The 18,024-nt window shown below is 50.5% G+C and overlaps 1 protein-coding gene across 1 annotated transcript in view; it reads left to right on the forward strand.

The window, feature by feature from the left end:
* Window positions 1-18,024, forward strand: part of CDRT4 (CMT1A duplicated region transcript 4) — a 29,746-nt gene that overhangs the window by 782 nt on the left and 10,940 nt on the right. The gene's annotated exons all lie outside the window — the stretch shown is intronic.

Genomic DNA, 18,024 nt, shown 5'->3' on the forward strand with positions numbered 1-18,024 from the left:
GGGGGGGGGGGGGGGGGGGGGGGGGGGGGGGGGGGGGGGGAGTAGGATCTTTGCAGCAGGTAACATCAAAATGATTTTCTGTGTAGGTTGGTGTGGTACATGGAGCATGAATAGGGTGATCAGTAAACTTGACTTTGTGTGTTTTAACCAGCCTCTGAAGGGGCATAGGAGCCGAATTGTGGGTGTGTAACGTGCACAACTTCGTGCAGGGAGCGAACAAGTGATGTTGGAGTCTATGGGATAATTCTTGGTGGTTTGCATTTCCCCGGATCTCTTCTGCTTTCTTGCGGTTATTTACATGTACCTGGTACATCCTGCTCTTGTGTTTTGGGGGTGAGAACGTGCCTCGGCACAGCCTCCGTGAGTGCACATGGGGCTGTAGGCTTCAGTGTGCCGGGAGAGGAGAGATGCTCTTAGAGCTGGGAGGGTGCCTGGTGCTGCAGGTGAGCACACCACAGGCCTGCAGCACACTGAGCATCTCCGGCAGGTCGGGGGCTCGCTCCAGCTCTCGCCACCCTCCTGGACCGGTTCCTGCCTTCCAAGGGTAGCGAATCTCTTGTCTCTGTGTGATGTCGCTCTGTGTGTGTGCAGCCCCCATATGCCAAGTGCAAAAGCAGGATCACTGTCCTGCTTGTTTTCCAAGCAGGGGTTTGCAGCACAAGGGCATTTCCAGCTGGAAAGGCTGACCCTTTAGGATTAAAAACCTAGGTGCTATTTTCTTGCCTGCAGGCTAATGGGTATGTAGTTGCTCTACATAGCCACTCATTAATTCACAAATAGCAAGGATATTTTTTGCATGGGTCTTTCAAATAAAGTCTTAAGATTGTACAAAAAAAAAAAAAGAATAGTTGGATAATGGTGTGCAGATGGCCCGTGATTGTCGCTCGGCATAGGACTGGGAGCTGGCTTGATGCCTGTGTGTCTCAGGACGGCAAGGTTCTCTGTGCCACCTCTACAACGGGAGCAATGGTGTTTCAGCCCCCGTGCACTCTGTGGATGGATGGACCCAGGCAGGCAAATCGCTGAAGGAGCGGCAGTCAGCTCTTGGGTACCTGGTGGCCTGTGGGCTGCAGGTGGCGGTTCCTGGGTGGTGTGTGCTGTGCTGAGATCCCCCCTTGCCAGCTGGCAGTGTGTCCCCTCTGGGACAGCTCTGTGGTCTGGGGTCCCTCTGCGCAGCCACTAGCTGTGGTGGAGCGGGCCCCGGGGCTGAGCCTGCCTGCAGCCACCCCAGCTGGCTGGCGTGTGATCCCTGCCCAGCGCTGTGCGTGTCCCTGCCTTGCTCTGCGGGCTGCGAGATACTTCCCATCCTGGAGGGGATCCATTGGTTTGGGGAGGGGTGGGGGGGTTCAGTCTGGAGAAGAGGAGGCTGAGGGGAGACCTCCTGGCCCTCTGCAACTCCCTGCCAGGAGGGGGCAGAGAGGGGGGATGAGTCTCTGGAGCCAAGGAGCCAGCGCCAGGCCCCGAGGGAATGGCCTCAAGCTGCCCAGGGCAGGGTCAGGCTGGCTCTGAGGAAGGATTTCTGTGCAGAAGGGGCTGTTGGGCGTTGGAATGGGCTGCCCAGGGCAGGGGGGAGTCCCCATCACTGGAGGGGTTGAAGAGTCGGGCTGACCCAGCGCTGAGGGATCTGGTGGAGTTGGGAACGGTCAGTGTGAGGGTCATGGTTGGACTGGAGGAGCTTCAAGGGCTTTTCCTGCGTGATTGTGTTTTTTCATCAGCACTAAGTGTGTGAGTCTAACCCTGTGGGCTTCCCCAGGCTGGGGCTCAGGGAGGGTTCAGGCTGTCCCAAAGCCAAAAGAATTGTGGAGGTGCAGTCCTGCTCCAGACATCTTGAGGTGGGTGGGACTGGCTCTCTGTTGACCACTTCTTTCCCCTGGTTCCTCTAGCCCAGTCCATGTACCAGCCTTCAGGTGTTTCTGTTGCCACCCAGGTGGAAGGGTTGTAACAACAGTCTGCTGTGCTCAGGCTGTGGATGGCAGAAATGCTGCCGTGGGGAAAGGATGCTCTTTATGGCTCTGCTCATTTTTACTTGGTGAGACTGAGCTGCTTTGTAGCCTTGCTTTATGGGTGGGGAGCACGGCTGCTCCACTTGTAGCTTTTATTTTGTAGACTGCTTTGTCCCAATGGATGAGGTGTGTTTCTTGGGGAGCTGCTTTTTACTCTGCTCCACCAAGTTTTGCTGGGGTCACTGGTCAGCAGTGTTGGAGGAGACAAATGGCATGTGCTGTGTGGAGACAGACGGGCAGATGTATACGTTACACACTTGGAGCCCTGCCCAGGGGAACATGGAAAGCAGATGTTGGATTGGTGACCTGCTGGATAAGCCATGGGCCCTTGCTTCCTCCTGTGCCTCTGTGGTCTGGCTTGGACAGAGCTGGAGTTAGTAACTCTGCGGAGGCTTGGGTGAGTTCAGCACAGCCCTGGCTGGTTTGGCTGAAAGGAGTGTCTGTTCATTTTAAAGCCTGTATAGAGAAAAACATCCAAAAGTTGTGTTAAATAGGAATTGAAGCATTATCAAGAAATTGAGATGTTCTGACTTATTTTCTCTATTCTTAAAGTAGTCTGGAGGCTGCTCTAAATTATCCTGGGGTGACCAAGGGCCAGCTGGGGGTGTTGGGATGTTGGGTGCTCCCCTCATAGGCTGTCCTGCCCATCCAGACCATCCTTGCTCACTCATTAGGCATCACTTAGGGCCACCATTGGTTATCTGGATTTAGGAGCTCACGTCTGGTCCTTCTCCATCTACCCACCAAGGTGGACAAAAGCTGAGGATTTGGCCCAAAGCTTCAGATCCATTTGAACTTCAGACCCAAAGAAAGATCCAAATGGGTGAGACCATTAGCTGGGCTCCACAAACTTTCCAGACTTCCCCTAGCAAAGGAGCAGGAAATACCAGACTTTTTTCCTTTGTATTGTCCTCTGCTGTGTCACCTAACACTTTCTCACTAGACCATGATCCCTGAGGGGTAGTATCTTGCTCTGGGCTGTGGAAGAGGCTCCTCATTAACCTCCATGCAGGGCCAGGCAGCAGCAGGCAGGGCTGCCGCGTCGCCAGGGTGTGCTGGCAGTGTTCCTGGGGCTGTGTGTGGTGTAACGGCTGCTTGCCCACGGGACAGCAGTGCCTGCTTTTGCTGCTGCCCTGAGTGTCCCAGGTGTGCCAGAACGGGAGTGCAGCCTGTGTCTGCTGCCCACAGGGGAACAGCATTGGGCTTTTGGGTCCGGACTGCCTTCGTCTGCTGATCTTGGGGCATAAATATAACAGGAGGAGGAGCTGGTATAACTGGGCAAAGAAACCTTTCCTTCCCCAAAACATGAGATCTAGGCATTCCCAAGTGTGCAGGGACCTTGGGTGTGTTCGCAGCCCAGCAGGGTCGGTGCTGGTGTGGGGTGACAAGGGTCCCAGTGTCCCTTGGCAGGGGTGATGTTTCTCCTTCTCTGGTTCCTGGCTACAGCTCGGATGTGGCACAAGGATGGTTTCCTGCAGGATGGGGAGGTGCCTGTGTGAGCCTGTTGGCTTTCTGCAGCCTGAAGTTTCTTTGCTCCTAAAAAAAATAATTAAGGAGTTAAATTTATTCTTTCTTGCCCAGAGGCTTTGCTTACTGTTAGATTTACATAGTGGTTTGATAATACATGGCTGATGAGAGAAATAAAAAATATTGCTACAGGGGTGGCATGATCAGTTTTGCTGATAAGGAAAACTTCACAGTACTGGAGTGATTTTTCCTTCTGGAGTGAGGAGCAGCACTATTGTGAAATACATGCTGGAGAGGATATTTCGAGGGACTTGTGCCTTTCCTGCTCTAAGCCATATGTGCAGCTGGAGCAGCTTCAGCCCTGGCAGACTTTCAGAGCAGATTAGGAAAACTAATTGGATACAAATGCCCTGATTTGGCCCTTCTGAATATGGAGTATCTGAAGTTCAATGGGTGATTTGGGGAGTTAAATACCTCTTGTATAGAGCTGAGTCCCACAGGTGATGGACTGGATGTGGCTGATGGTTTGGAAGGGACTTGACTCTGGAAGCCCAGCATCTCAGAGGGGGCTTAACCTTTTGCTAAGGAAACTCCAACCCAGGGTGTGTCATCATTGGCAACACAAATCTCTGGATGCTTTTGGAAGTAATGGTCTGTACTTTAATTTGAGGGTGCCTCTTTTTTTGGAATCAAGCAGTTTTACAAAGTGTTTATCCAAAACATCCTTTTCCTACCAGCTCAGGGAAAGGGCAGCCTTGTGGGGCACTCGCTATAGCAACTCCTTGCTTCTGTTCTTGGCTTTTACCCTCTTTGAACCTCTGGGAAGATTGTGTTCTGATTCTCACTTTCAATTTCTATGAAGTGGAGATAATGGCAGAAGCAAACAGAGCACAGCAGAGGGCTGAGCCGTTCTCCAGGGACAGTTATGCAGAAATTGAAAGTAATATTTTCTTGATCACAGCTTAGGAAAAAATGCTCTAAGTGATTAATTTAGCAATGAGCACTCATATTTCTGAAGAAACTTGTGTTACTGGTGTCCAGGCTTCTTTGGTGTTGGTTTCCCTTGGAAATCGTATCAAAAGCTTCACTGCAGGAATGTGTGAGGAATGCAGGAAACCTGCAAGCAGATACCTTGGGGATAATTGTAGAAAAGCAGTGCACAGTATTTTAACTGCGGATGACTGATCTGAAGGCTTCAGTGTGAGAGCACGTGTGTCCTGCTGGGACCTGTTTCCCAGCTGAGCAGCTGCTTGGTGGCCTCTGTCACACCAGGGCTGAGCCCTGCTGCTGGAGCAGCCTGTGTGCAACAACTGATCTGCAGAAAAGGATTAACAGTTTCCTTGGCAGTTGCTCTAGAAATCACCACAAAGCTTTTCAGATCATTTTGGATGTGCTCCTTATATTTGTTTTGCACTGCTGGCCAGCTCTAGCAGCCCATCCTCCAAGTCTGTGTGTACGTCTGGGGAGTGTGTGAGCATGCTTACCTCTATCCCTGACCTTCTCACCTAGATTCGTCTCATGACCTTCAGACTTAAATCTTTTTTTTTTTTTTTTTTTCCCCCTCATCCATGTGTTTCCACAGCTTTCAGAAAGTTGCTGCCATCTGAAGGGTACAGAAAGGCTGCTCAACAGCTACAAAACTGTTGTGGTGGTGTGCACTGAGTTAGTGTGTCCTGCCTGGTTCATAGATGCCTGTGAAGCTCTCTTAGGGACTAGGGATGTTCTTCATGCCCTTCTGAGCAAAACCTGTGCCTAATCTCCAGTTTGTGGTTAAAAGTAATTCTTAGTGGCACTGAATTAGTAACCAACTGTCTAAAAGCTTGACCACATGTCACTAAAGTGGTTGGGTGTTCAGTCATTGGCTTTGCAGAACATCAAGATGAAGTGCACTTTGGGTTTGTTTGTGGGGATCAACACTGTGGAGGATGGTTCTCAGAGCTGAGCTCCAAGCGTGTCTTAGGCAAAGCCAGAGCTCATCTCTGTTAGGAGGACAGGGGATCCACTGATAATAGGCAAGTCTGTATTTGTGGAAAGTCATCAGATTTCTGTGCCATTGTGTGCATGGTTACAAGCCAAAGGCAAGAGAAGGGTAAGAAGAGCAAGCAGACGTGTTGTGAGAAAGCATTTGGTTTGGCTTTTCAAGGACTCTGAGGGCTGCTCTCTCTTTTTGATGAGATGGGCTCTAAAAATGGGGAGAATCTCCTGTGCTGAGTGAACCTGTTGGTTAACAGAAAGTTATCCCAGATGGCAGATGTGGAAAGGGTCACACTAGTGATGACATTAGTGCTCTGACTCTTTCCTTTTTAAAACTGTTCACAACTTCAATTGTTAAAACTGATTTCACAGCTCTGGGTTGCAAAGGAATGGTTTGGTTAGAGAAGGGCTGCTCAAACACAAAAGCCAGTTCTCTTGGAAGGCTCCTTCTGCTATGCTCCTGTGACGTTCTTGATGGATATATGGGCTTGTATTTTGCCTTTTAAGATAGATAAATTGTTCAGTGGTGTGCAGCATCCATCAGCTCTGCTCAGACCAGGGGCTTGCTGAAAAGTAGGAAAATGAAGTAATCAGGAGGCTGCTTCAAATAACCTCAGTCACTTGGGTCATTCCAGGAGGCTCCCCACAAGACACAAAACTCACTGTAACTCAGCAGCCACAACTACTTGAGGGATTTTCTTTCCTGGACTTGTAAAACTTTTATCCTCATGTGCAGACTGCTGCTCCAACAGAAGCATTGCAGACTGTGGGGCAGGGGGAAAGCAGTGGCGGGATGTATGGGGGGAAATGAAAACAGAAATAAGAATCTGCCGCAGCTAAACCACTTCAGAAAGTAATTTGAGTAAATAAATGTGATGATCCGTGTGGATAAACTAAGCAACCCATGTGCAAGAGAGGTCTTGCTGCTCGTACGCACTGGCCCCTTCCCGAGTTATATTTGGTGGCGGGTCTGTGCAGAGTTTCCTTTTATGCCCTTGCCTTTGTTCTGCTCGTCTGCTGTTCAAGAGCGAGGGACTGGGGAGCTCTGTCTCGGGTCATCCTGGGTTTCCTAAGGGCAGGCCGGGGGGATGTTCTCTTCCCCTGGGAGATTAATTGTACGAATCTGGTATTTCTGCTCTGAAGGCTAATTTGGTTGGATACTGAACGTTCCCGCCTCACATTTTTAGCGGGGCAGGCGGGTGTCACAGCCTTGCAGCATCTTCCTGCTAAGAGCAGATGCTATTTCAGCCCTTGGCTCGCGTTGCACGCTGCATCTAGAACGGGCTGAAAGGCGCGCGCACACACCCTGCTCCTCCTGAACGGCATCTCCAGGGAATGCGGGCGTGTCGTCGACGTGCGCTGGGCTTTCATAAGTTTCACTAAGGCCAAATGCCAGGTTCTGCACTTGGGCCACAACAACCCCCAGCAGCACTAGGGGCTTGGGGAGGAGTGGCTGGAGAGCTGCCAGTCAGAGAGGGACCTGGGGGGTGATTGACAGCCGGCTGGACAGGAGCCAGCAGTGTGCCCAGGGGGACAACAAGGCCAATGGCATCCTGGCTTGTGTCAGCACTGGCGTGGCCAGCAGGGACAGGGAAGGGATCTGAGCCCTGTGCTTGGCACTGGGGAGGACGCCCCTCGATTTCAGTTCAGTTTTGGTCCCCTCACCCCAAAAAGGCCATTGAATGACTCGAGGTGTCCAGAGAAGGGCAACGGAGCTGGGTCAGGGTCTGGAGCACAGGTCTGCTGGGGAGCGGCTGAGGGAACTGGGGGGGTTCAGTCTGGAGAAGAGGAGGCTGAGGGGAGACCTCCTGGCCCTCTGCAACTCCCTGACAGGAGGGGGCAGAGAGGGGGGATGAGTCTCTGGAGCCAAGGAGCCAGCGCCAGGCCCAGAGGGAATGGCCTCAAGCTGCCCAGGGCAGGGTCAGGCTGGCTCTGAGGAAGGATTTCTGTGCAGAAGGGGCTGTTGGGCGTTGGAATGGGCTGCCCAGGGCAGGGGGGGAGTCCCCATCCCTGGAGGGGGTGGAGAGTCGGGCTGACCCAGCGCTGAGGGATCTGGTGGAGTTGGGAATGGTCAGGGTGAGGGTCATGGTTGGACTGGAGGAGCTTCAAGGGCTTTTCCAACTGAGATGATTCTGGCATTCATAACATGCACGTTTAAGGTAGTTGGGTGGTGAGATGAGCTTCTCCATCCACTCTTTCAAAGGGCCAGTTGCTCATGAATGGCTGGGGTTTGCAAACCTGGGTCCAACAAAGCCAAAAGCAGGAATGAACATCACTGGAGCAAGGATTTTTGTGTATGAATCAATACTGCTGGTGTGGAGTTGTGGAGCTCTTTGGGCAATGAGTGTCCTGTGGGTCTCCAGCTGGAGCAAAGTGCTGCTCTGTGTGAGGCAGCGTGGGGCCATGTGAAACCCCAGCCAGGAGCAGAGGAGTCACTTCTCAGGCTGGCGGAGCAGCCCCGCTGCTAATTGGTGGAGCTGACTGGGAAGTGTTTTCCTGCACTAAGGAGAATTTCATGATGAAATGAAAACAAACAGTGCAAATTTTCCATTTTGAGAGATTATTTTAACTAAAAGGCAAAGACTTTTCTTGCCTGATCAGGTTTTTGATGCAGAGTGGATATTTTCCAGTTTTTCAACTTGTCAAAAAGTCAACAAGACTGAAAAGCAGATTTATTCCAGCAAAATAGTTACTAGCTGAAGCTTTTTTCCTCCCAACTCATTTCCAGACAGCTCAACTCATTATTGCTGTTGAGACTGGATGGTGCCTGATCTGAATGCCTTTGTACAAAAATCTTTTTTCCATGGTTGAAGAGTGTGATGATAGTTACAGCAGAAAAAACATAAAGCAGAAGAGTCTCCATCCTCAGAATTATTCAAAACCTGACCAGACAGTCCTGAGCAACCTGCTGCTCCTGGCCCTGATGTGAGAACGTGGTGGGAGTAGATGATCTCCTGAGGTGCCTCCAGCCTCAGCAGTTCTGTGAATCACTGCAAATAAAGCAATATGCTTTAAGACTTAGGGGCTATCCTATGACAAAGTACAGGAAGCCACAGAGGTTTGACCTCTTGCTCAGTGAAATTCCTTCTGGCCACTGCTAGAGATGGTGGCTTTCAAGCACATCTCCTTCGTGATACTTCTAAAGCAGTCTGAAAAAAGTGGACGATATGTGGCAAGGTCACATGTGCTGCAGAGGTTGCAGTCCTTGCTCCAAATTGCTTCCAGGCTGGGTAGGCAGGGAAGAGAGGAGAAAGCCTGCTTGAAAGCTTTGCCTCCTGTTTCTAGTTCACAGAATCATCTGGGTTGGAAAAGCCCTTGAAGCTCCTCCAATCCAACCATGACCCTCACACTGACCGTTCCCAGCTCCCCCAGATCCCTCAGCGCTGGGTCAGCCCGACTCTTCAACCCCTCCAGGGATGGGGACTCCCCCCCTGCGCTGGGCAGCCCATTCCAATGTCCAACGCTCCGTTGCCCTTCTCTGGCCACGCTCGAGTCATTCAATGGCCTTTTTGGGGCGAGGGGCCCAAAACTGAACCCACTCATCAAGGGGCGGCCTCCCCAGTGCCGAGCACAGGGCTCAGATCCCTTCCCTGTCCCTGCGGCCACACTAGTGCTGATACAAGCCAGGATGCCATTGGCCTTTTTGGTCAATGTTGTGGAGGTGTGGAGAAGCTGATTTTTGTGGCTGTCTCAGTCTTCCAGGATAATTCATAGAAGAGTAGCTCCATCCCTTGTTCCTCAAATGCTGGAAACTGCACAGCTACAGTTCTTCTTTGAGATGAATTTATATCCCAGTGCCTTGGCCAGCAGGCAGGTTTCTGCAGCTGTCTGCGTGCTGTGGCTCAGCCCACTGTCTGGGTACCAGGCTGTCTCTGTTGGTGTAGGACCACAGGGCACTTCATGGTGCTACCTTTAGTGCCACATCCTGATCCTGTAATAACAGCAGCCAGCACTGCTGAAGGGCTGTTTCTGACTGACATGGGTGGATGTGTTCCCATAAGGGAAAGGTGGCCTCTTCCACAGCCCTGCTGGGAGTGACCAGGCATTGCCCTGGCCCTCTGACCAGGCTGTGGGGTGAGAAAGGAGATGTTTTCTGTGTTAGCTCTTGATCTCATCTTCTTTGTTCAGCATGCAAGTGAGAAGCCATTTCCAGTCAGAACTGGGGATGTCCATTCAGATGAATATTGGAGAGGGTTTCTCTAGCAGCCACTCACAAGCTGTTAGGGAGGACATGCTCTTAGGGAGGACTTGCCAGGGCAATATTCGAATTGCTGATGAATCACTGAGTGTGAATGATTTGATCTCTCATCAAGCTCTCTGAAGGCTCCAGCCAGCACAGGGAAGCTCCACTGGTGTTATGAAGCTGAACTTGGAGTCTGGGTCCAAGCCACCCTGGGAGTCTTGCACCATCCTTTCTAGATTGCTACACGTGTGCTGTCTTTTACTCTGTGTTTTGCTGAGTTGTGTTATAGTATGCCTTGGTAAAGGGGAAAGATGTGGCTTCCCTAAGTAATCTGCTTCCTTTCTGAAACCGTTGGGATTATAGATAGCAAAATAGGGAAGAATGTGTAGGGAGAGGGAGAAAGCGAGAGCCCAGAGCACCCTTCGTGTTCCTGTGGGGTGCAGGAACAGCCACAAGCCCAGCAGTGCTCAAGTTAACATTATGGCTGTTTTACATGACAAAAAGGCACCACTGAACAGCTGGGCGGAGCCCTCAGCACTGCTGGGTACTTCTGTGGTGGGCTTTGAAGAGGTGGAATATACAGGATTCCATTCAGGAGTTTTTTCACAGGAAAGATGGTCTGAATTTAATTGGCCAGGTTGAGTTAACTGTGGTTGTGGCCTTAGATAACTGACTGAGCATCAGGAGAAATGACTCTTCAGCAGTTAATGTTGGCTGCCTGCAGGATCTTGCCTATCAAGTGAAGTTTACTGCAGAGGCTAATAGCACAGTAATTAAGGTAAAACAAATATTAGCCTGAAGCTGTGCCTGTAACTTGAATCGCATAGCTCTACTTTTGATGTGAGGCTTGATTGGAAAACCTTATACTTAATTTGTGTTGCATTAGTCTGATGGCAGCTGGTTTTGTGGGCTGGGTGTGAGCCAGATCTGCTGCTGTCATAAAGCTCTGGCTCCGCTACTGCAGCGCTGATTTACGCAGGGAGAGGCTCTGGGCCAAGTCTCCTTGCTGCGATGCTATAACCTGTATTGTTCAGGAATTTGCTGGGGTGTTGTTTTTTTTTTTTTTTTTTTTTTTTTTTCCTGTGGGTCATTATTTTTATTTTTTTCTTAGACAAGCCTATCTGTAAATGAGGCCAGATCTGTACCTGGATTTGAGTTTTTGGTGTGCTTCAGCATCTCCCTGTTACTGAATCTGTGTTAAATGTTGGAGCAAATACCTGGTGCAGAGAATCACAGAATCATCTAGGTTGGAAAAGACCTTGAAGATCATCCAGTCCAACCATTGATTTAACACTGACAGTTCCCAACTACACCAGATCCCTCAGCACTAAGTCGACCCTACTCTTACACTCCTCCAGGGATGGGGACTACCCCCCTGCCCTGGGCAGCCCATTCCAACGTCTAACAACCAGTTCTGTAAAGAAATGCTTCCTAATATCTAGTCTAAACCTTCACTGGTGCAATTTGAGGCCATGCCCTCTTGTCCTATCCCTTACTATTTGGTTAAAGAGACTCATCCCCAGAAAGCATCTGTCTCAACCGTAGCTGAAATGTACTGGGTTATCACACAGGCCACAGATGCAGAGATGCTCTGGGTGGGTGGTGCCCAGGGAAGGAGGTAGAAGGGACCTCTGGGAGCAGCAGTACATGCCCTGGGGCTTGCTGCTCTCTTCCACAGAAGCAGTTTCATCACTCTTATTTGCTACCTGACAAACACAGACTAATGTCAATTCTGGTTGTGCCTAAGACTCTTTATATACAGCTTGCCTGCCTGTGTGACAGCCTCTTCAGCCTTGGCAGAGCCAGGCTTCATGAGATCATGAGCAAGCCTGAGGTTTGCAAACACCCATCTGAGCAATTTCTCTGGATGAGAGTGAACTTCAGGGGAGCAGCCTAGTCTTCAATCCCATCTCGGCTTTATGCTCAGCCTCCAGATTCAGAGCGTTAGGCCTGAGATTGTCTCATCCCCATGGCACATCGTGGACTTCAGCTACAGGTAGCACACGTGGTGCAGCCTTTCTGGAGGCATTGAATGGCTCTGGTGCAGCATGGGTTTGGTGCATGACCCCATTCACATGCTGTTGGGTGATGAAACCAAGTGCTCTGCTGGAGAGTATTTTGACCCTGGTGATTGCGATCCTGTAATAGGTAGCAAACCGTCTGTTCATCAAATCCAGTAGGAAGACAATAGAAAAGCAAACAGTCATATGAACTATTGTATGTTGTGTAATACTAACAGCAAATGTTTAATTGAATTAAACATTATAAGTGTATATGGTGACAGGAAGAAAGGGGGGGGGGTGAACAACAAGAGAAGAAGCATCTGCACCAAGAGGTGTGAAGAGTTGCAGTCGCCCAATTAAGCCAACAAGGGAGTATTCACGACCATAAATCTCCTTATTCAAGGAGACTGCTGGGCCCGGGCTGATAAGGACACTGCAGACTTAGTGGATCATCACATTCCAGGCCAAGGGTGAAAAGTACACTGTGAGGAGGACCTGCGGCCTTCATCCCAGACGACCACTGCCCATAATTTAGAGACCCTTACCCATATTTTTGACAGCTTCTGCGCAAGCCTAAAAGACTGATAAGCTAATTACCATACGAAGTGGGAATAGGCGGGATTAGGTAATGTATATGGATAGGCGTTTAATGAATATGCAATGCTTTGTAGTATAAAATTAAGACAAAATTCCTTGAGAGGTGCGGGCCGTTGTTGGAGCAGGAGACTCCCCGGCCACCCAGCACTGTTTTGCTTGTTGCTGCTTGCTAAATAAAACTCTGACTCAGCCAAATTTAAGAAGTCAGTTTATAACAATCCCAGCCTGAAGAGCCACCTGGGGTGTGCTGATCTCTCTACCTGGATTTTATTTTTTGGCCTGCCTTGTGTCAAGTTTTGCCTGGGGCTTCATACCCACGGTGAGAGGGCAAGTTGTGAGGGGGAAGTCCTTGCTGAGAAAATCCTTTTTCCCTTGTGTTTAAGTCCTTAACCTGAGTTTAGTGCCTTTGCAGCACTTCTCTGCTGTGGGAATAAAGTGAACTTTTGACTTTTTGACTAACACTTAAAGCTGCTATCCCTCCCTGACTGTGCTGCCAGCCTGGTTTCTCTCCCTTCATTTTTGTGATTTCATCTGATCACAAATTCAGTCCTTGCTGTGTGCAGAGTAACCATGGTGTGATTTAACCGCCAGCACTGAGTTTTTTACTGCTTGTATGAGTACTGGAGGTGTTGGAGCTGTGCAGGATGCCTGGGAGGGCATTGCAGGTGACTGCATGCTGACGCCTCCCTGAGGCAAACTAACTCCATATTCTTGTGCTCCCTGTACAAGAGGAGCCCTGTGGTGTGGCTGTGACAGCAGGAAGCTTAGAGTTTGCTGCCTGAATATTGACCTGATTGCTTGGGGAAGGTTTGAAGGAGTCTGCACTGCTGGCTCAGAGCTGCTGGGGTCTTGTGCACCACCTGTGCTCAGGACCCATGTCTGCTCAACTTCGGTTACAAAACTTGGAGCATCTCCACTGAGGTGCACATAAGCCCCGCAGAACAGACTGGGTGTGTCTGCTGGCGAAATATGGATGGAAAATGTTGCACTGAACTGGTCATCTTGCAGTGAAAAATGACCATACTTTTAGGGACATAGTAGCTAATGTCTTAGGGAAATGATTACTAGGAAGAATGTGGTCATTATTTGGTAGCACAGAATCTACTTAACTCTGATATTACACTGTTGGACACCTGAGGTAACAACAGGGTGGTGCTGGACCAAGAAAGCTCGTAACTCCTATCAGCTTGTTGATGATTAAGCCAAAGAGTGAAATTTGGATCTAGGGAGCTGGGAGGTGAACAACTTTCTCTGGAAAGCTTTGCAAAGCACAGCCTTTGGATGTCAGAAATAAGGCATCCCTTGAGAGTGGTCACAGGGTGCCCTTTCTCTTCGCTGTGCACCTTGCCACCACGTGTCCTGGTGCTCTCCCTGCTCTGGCACCTCTGGGTTACCAGCCAGAGCACTTGGGAAGGTGCCGTGGCACTCCTGGGGGATTAATTTGGAGATGACATGGGAAAGTATAACTCTATATGACTTGAAAGCCATAAACGCCAGGATTTATGGTGGGATTTCCAGCAGACCTGCCACAGGAGTGTCCCATGCCTATGACATAACGTCTTGGTAGAGGAAAGAAGTGCAGGAAAACTATGAAAGCATCAGCTCCAATGTATGTTGTTTTGTACATAGGGAATAGCGTCTCTGACTTCTCTGGGAAGGATAATATGGGTGAAATTACATGCATGATTAAGCTTTCTGGAAGATCCCACTCACAGCAAGGTTTGTGGCATTGCTTAATCAGTGTGAGCTGTGGGAGTCTTGCAAGAGTCATTAAAACAGAAGCTGCACTAAAATAACTCCCCAGGCCAGCTCATTTCCAGGCAAAATCACGCTGAGTCACAAAGTGTAGCTCAAACTATATGGTCTTTACAAATGTATGTATTCATAGAGCCAGGATACCTTGTGTTTTACGCAGTCTCTAGATTAGAGCATTGTGTAGGGCTTCCAAGGGGGCTGCTCTAGCTGTGACTGGAGGTGTATGGCTCTACTGCAGTGGGCTTATTTTTATTACCAGGGTGTTTACAAACACCAGAGTTGAAATTGGGGGGTATGAGAGACTGCAATGTATAGGGTGTTATTGGGGTGCTTTTAACACAATTTGGGTTAAGCGGAAGCATTGATAGCAAGTGCCCAGACTGCTGGGATATGGGTCAGTCAGGTGAGATATGAGGTGTAGCAGATGGACAAATGCTGCTTGGGAAGATGCTTGTGCTGGGACAGATTTCACAGAATCATCAAGGTTGGAAAAGCCCTTGAAGCTCTTCCAATCCAACCATGACCCTCACCCTGATTGTTCCCAACTCCCTCAGATCCCTCATCGCTGGCTCAGCCCGACTCTTCAACCCCTCCAGGGATGGGGACTCCCCCCTGCCCTGGGCAGCCCATTCCAACACCCAACAGCCCCTTCTGCACAGAAATCCTTCCTCAGAGCCAGCCTGACCCTGCCCTGGGCAGCTTGAGGCCATTCCCTCTGGGCCTGGCGCTGGCTCCTTGGCTCCAGAGACTCATCTCCCCTCTCTGCCCCCTCCTGGCAGGGAGTTGCAGAGGGCCAGGAGGTCTCCCCTCAGCCTCCTCTTCTCCAGACTGAACCCCCCCAGTTCCCCCAGCCGCTCCCCAGCAGACCTGTGCTCCAGACCCTGCCCCAGCTCCGTTGCCCTTCTCTGGCCACGCTCGAGTCATTCAATGGCCTTTTTGGGGTGAGGGGCCCAAAACTGAACCCACTCACCGAGGGGCGGCCTCCCCAGTGCCAAGCACAGGGCTCAGATCCCTTCCCTGTCCCTGCTGGCCATGCAAATGCTGATACAAGCCAGGATGCCATTGGCCTAGTTGTCCCCCTGGGCACACTGCTGGCTCCTGTCCAGCCGGCTGTCAATCACCCCCCAGGTCCCTCTCTGACTGGCAGCTCTCCAGCCACTCCTCCCCAGCTGCTGGGGGTTGTTGTGGCCCAAGTGCAGCCCCTGGCATTTGCCCTTAGTGAAACTCCCCCAGTTGGGCTCAGCCCATGGCTCCAGCCTGGCCAGGTCTCTCTGCAGAGCCTCCCCACCCTCGAGTAGATCAACACTCCCACCCAACTTGGTGTCACCTGGAAACTGACTGAGGGTGCACTCGATCCCCTTGTCTAGATCATCAATAAAGATGTTAAAACAGGAGTGGCCCCAAAACTGAGCCCTGGGGGACTGGGATTTGTCACTCTGGCCTCAGGAAATGGCCTGCCCGAGCTTCCTGTGGAGTGGTGATGGTGGTGGCTCTTCCCTGGTAGAGCTGGGTGGTGTGGGAGGGTGAGGAGTCTCCTTCCCTCATGCTGAGTTGCCAGCTGGAGCCTCCTCTCAGGTCAAGCCTACTGCATTGGTCCAACCAGCAGTGGAAGGAGACTGGAGGGAAACCCGGAAAGCGCTGAGGAGCCTCTGTTTCTATAGAGGTTTTGAAGACACTTACGGCCATTAGTGCTTTGAGAGCTCTGGGGCAGCCCTTGATACTGCTCTCTCAGCACTAGCCACCTCTGCTGTGGCCAGAGTTAAGTTTCTTGAGCCAAGAGCTATTCCTGGCAGCTCCTCTGGAAGGTGCGGTAGGAGGTCAGAGATGTGGGGACGTGATGCTGGCTGCATCCCTTCCCTGCCACAAACAGGTGTGCTTTCATGTTAGGCACTGGGTGGGTTGTTGGTACACTTCTGGCTTGTTCTGCCTCTTAGTGGAAATCTGTATTATGTTTTGTCTTTGAAAATGAATTTAATAGGTTTTCTGTAAAAGATGGTTTTGGGAAGCAAAAAGTTAAAGAGTTGATTGCACAGACATGCTTGCGTGACATAACCATACTTGTAAATGTGCTCATGAATATTTATACACACACACAGAGAGAAAGTGTTGATAGCACTGCTAATTGTTCTGAAAGTCCATTTCTGGTGAAGGATTTTGTGGATGAAAAATATTGCCTGGCTTTCCTGTTTGGTCACTGAGGTTCAGTCCCAAACAGGTGCTGTGCATATTCATGGGACTTTGTAGAGCTTCCTATTCCATCCCTTCTCATTGCAGTAATTAGGGAGGTTGTGTGTTGTTCTAATCAGCTGTGGATGTGCTGTATGGTAGCCTGTTGTTACACCATATGAAAGATGAATCGGAATTCCTTGCTCTTATTCCTCACAGCCCTGTGCTTGTGCAGTTTGCACAAGCAAGAAATGAGTGTGTGCTGTATTGCAGGGGTATTGGATTTTGGATGAGGATAGATACTGCAGTCCTGCAGGCTTTGAGTATTTGCTCCCCTTCCCTAGTGTGCAGCTTAGCCTGAAAAAGTCACTGAAGGCAAATAAAACAGGAGGAGGTTATTTATTCCTTGTTTGGGGCTGCAAAGGGTTAACTGCTGCCTGAGCTCATAGACCAGTGTTATAGAAGTTGAGCAATCTGGGTTTTATTAGGGAAACTCAAACTGGGAATTAAGAGAGCTCTAACCAGTAGGAAAGCTTTCTTGGAGGTTTGAAGCGAGTTTTCCTCAAGCTAAGCACTAATTTGAAGTGGCAATGCCAGAATTTCTTGCAGGGGCCTCTGGGAAGCAAAGGACAAACAGGCTGATCCGTTTGAACCATCCCACCAGCTTCTCGTGTAACTTTTATTGCTCTGTTGTGTCTCCCTTGCCCAGGCTGACAAAGCGCCCATTGTTTGCCCTGGCACTGCTCCCTCCTCCGCACCCCGTGGAGGCTGCAGCCGCTGACGGATCCTGACCTTGTTCCTGGTGGACAAGGAGTTTAAGTCCTCCCCGAGGATGCACAGTGCTCCAAAGGGATCAGAGGTGTGAAACGGCCTTATGGACAGATGTTGGAGACCAGGAAGGGCTCCTCTTGCTTCCCAGAGGAGGTGGCTTTTTTTCTACATCTGGGATTCTTTCAGGGGTGGTCAAGGGTTAAAAGTGAATGAGTGCCCATGAAAAAAAGCCTGTGAGCCTGGAGAAATAAAGCCCATGAAAGTGTGGAGCAGGCAGCTGGGGAGGGCTGGATGGTGCTGGGGGAGGTTGTGCCCACTGCCTTGGAAGCGGGAGCTGATGCTCAGTCCCAGCCTGGCTGGGACAGGTTGCCTCTCTAAAATGCCTCTCTCAGACGTGGCTGCAGCTCAGCTCTGTATTTTTGCTTTCCTCCCTCGGAGTCTCACAGTTACCTGGGAAAATACTATTTTACCAACTCCTCTGCTCCCCCCGACGGGAGGTCCTCGTGCACCCTCCAGCCAGCACGAGCCATGCTGCCCCTGCAATCTGCCCGCCCGTGCTCGGTAGGATGATGTGCTTTCTGCTGGCCCTGGGGGTCACGCTTGGTGCTTACTGCAGGAGAACAGTGCTTTTCTTTTCATGTTTCCTCAGCCTTTTGTACCAGAGTTGTTCTAAAACAACCTTACTGCCCTGGCTGTGTGCTATATGTGTTCAGGGATGGGAAACCATGGTGGATCTCCAAATGAACTTGGAAGGTCTCTGTTTCTCCCCTTGCTGCTGAGTGGGTGATGTGGGGAAATACCTGTAAACAGCAGGAGTTGCCCATGCCCTGGCGTTAATGGGACTTTCATCCTAGAAATGATGGCTGCTGTGTCGGCGTTGGGCTTATCTGGCATTTCACTTGCACGGAGATGTTGCTTTCTTGCCAATGATGGATCTTTTCAGGATATTAGGAATATCCAGATATTCCTGGATATTATTATTTCTTTGCAGAAGGGGCTGTTGGGCGTTGGAATGGGCTGCCCAGGGCAGGGGGGGAGTCCCCATCCCTGGAGGGGTTGAAGAGTCGGGCTGAGCCAGCGCTGAGGGATCTGGTGGAGTTGGGAA

Source organism: Athene cunicularia (assembly GCF_003259725.1).
Source record: "Athene cunicularia isolate RWA chromosome 18 unlocalized genomic scaffold, athCun1 chr18_part1, whole genome shotgun sequence".
NCBI classification, from domain to species: domain Eukaryota; kingdom Metazoa; phylum Chordata; class Aves; order Strigiformes; family Strigidae; genus Athene; species Athene cunicularia.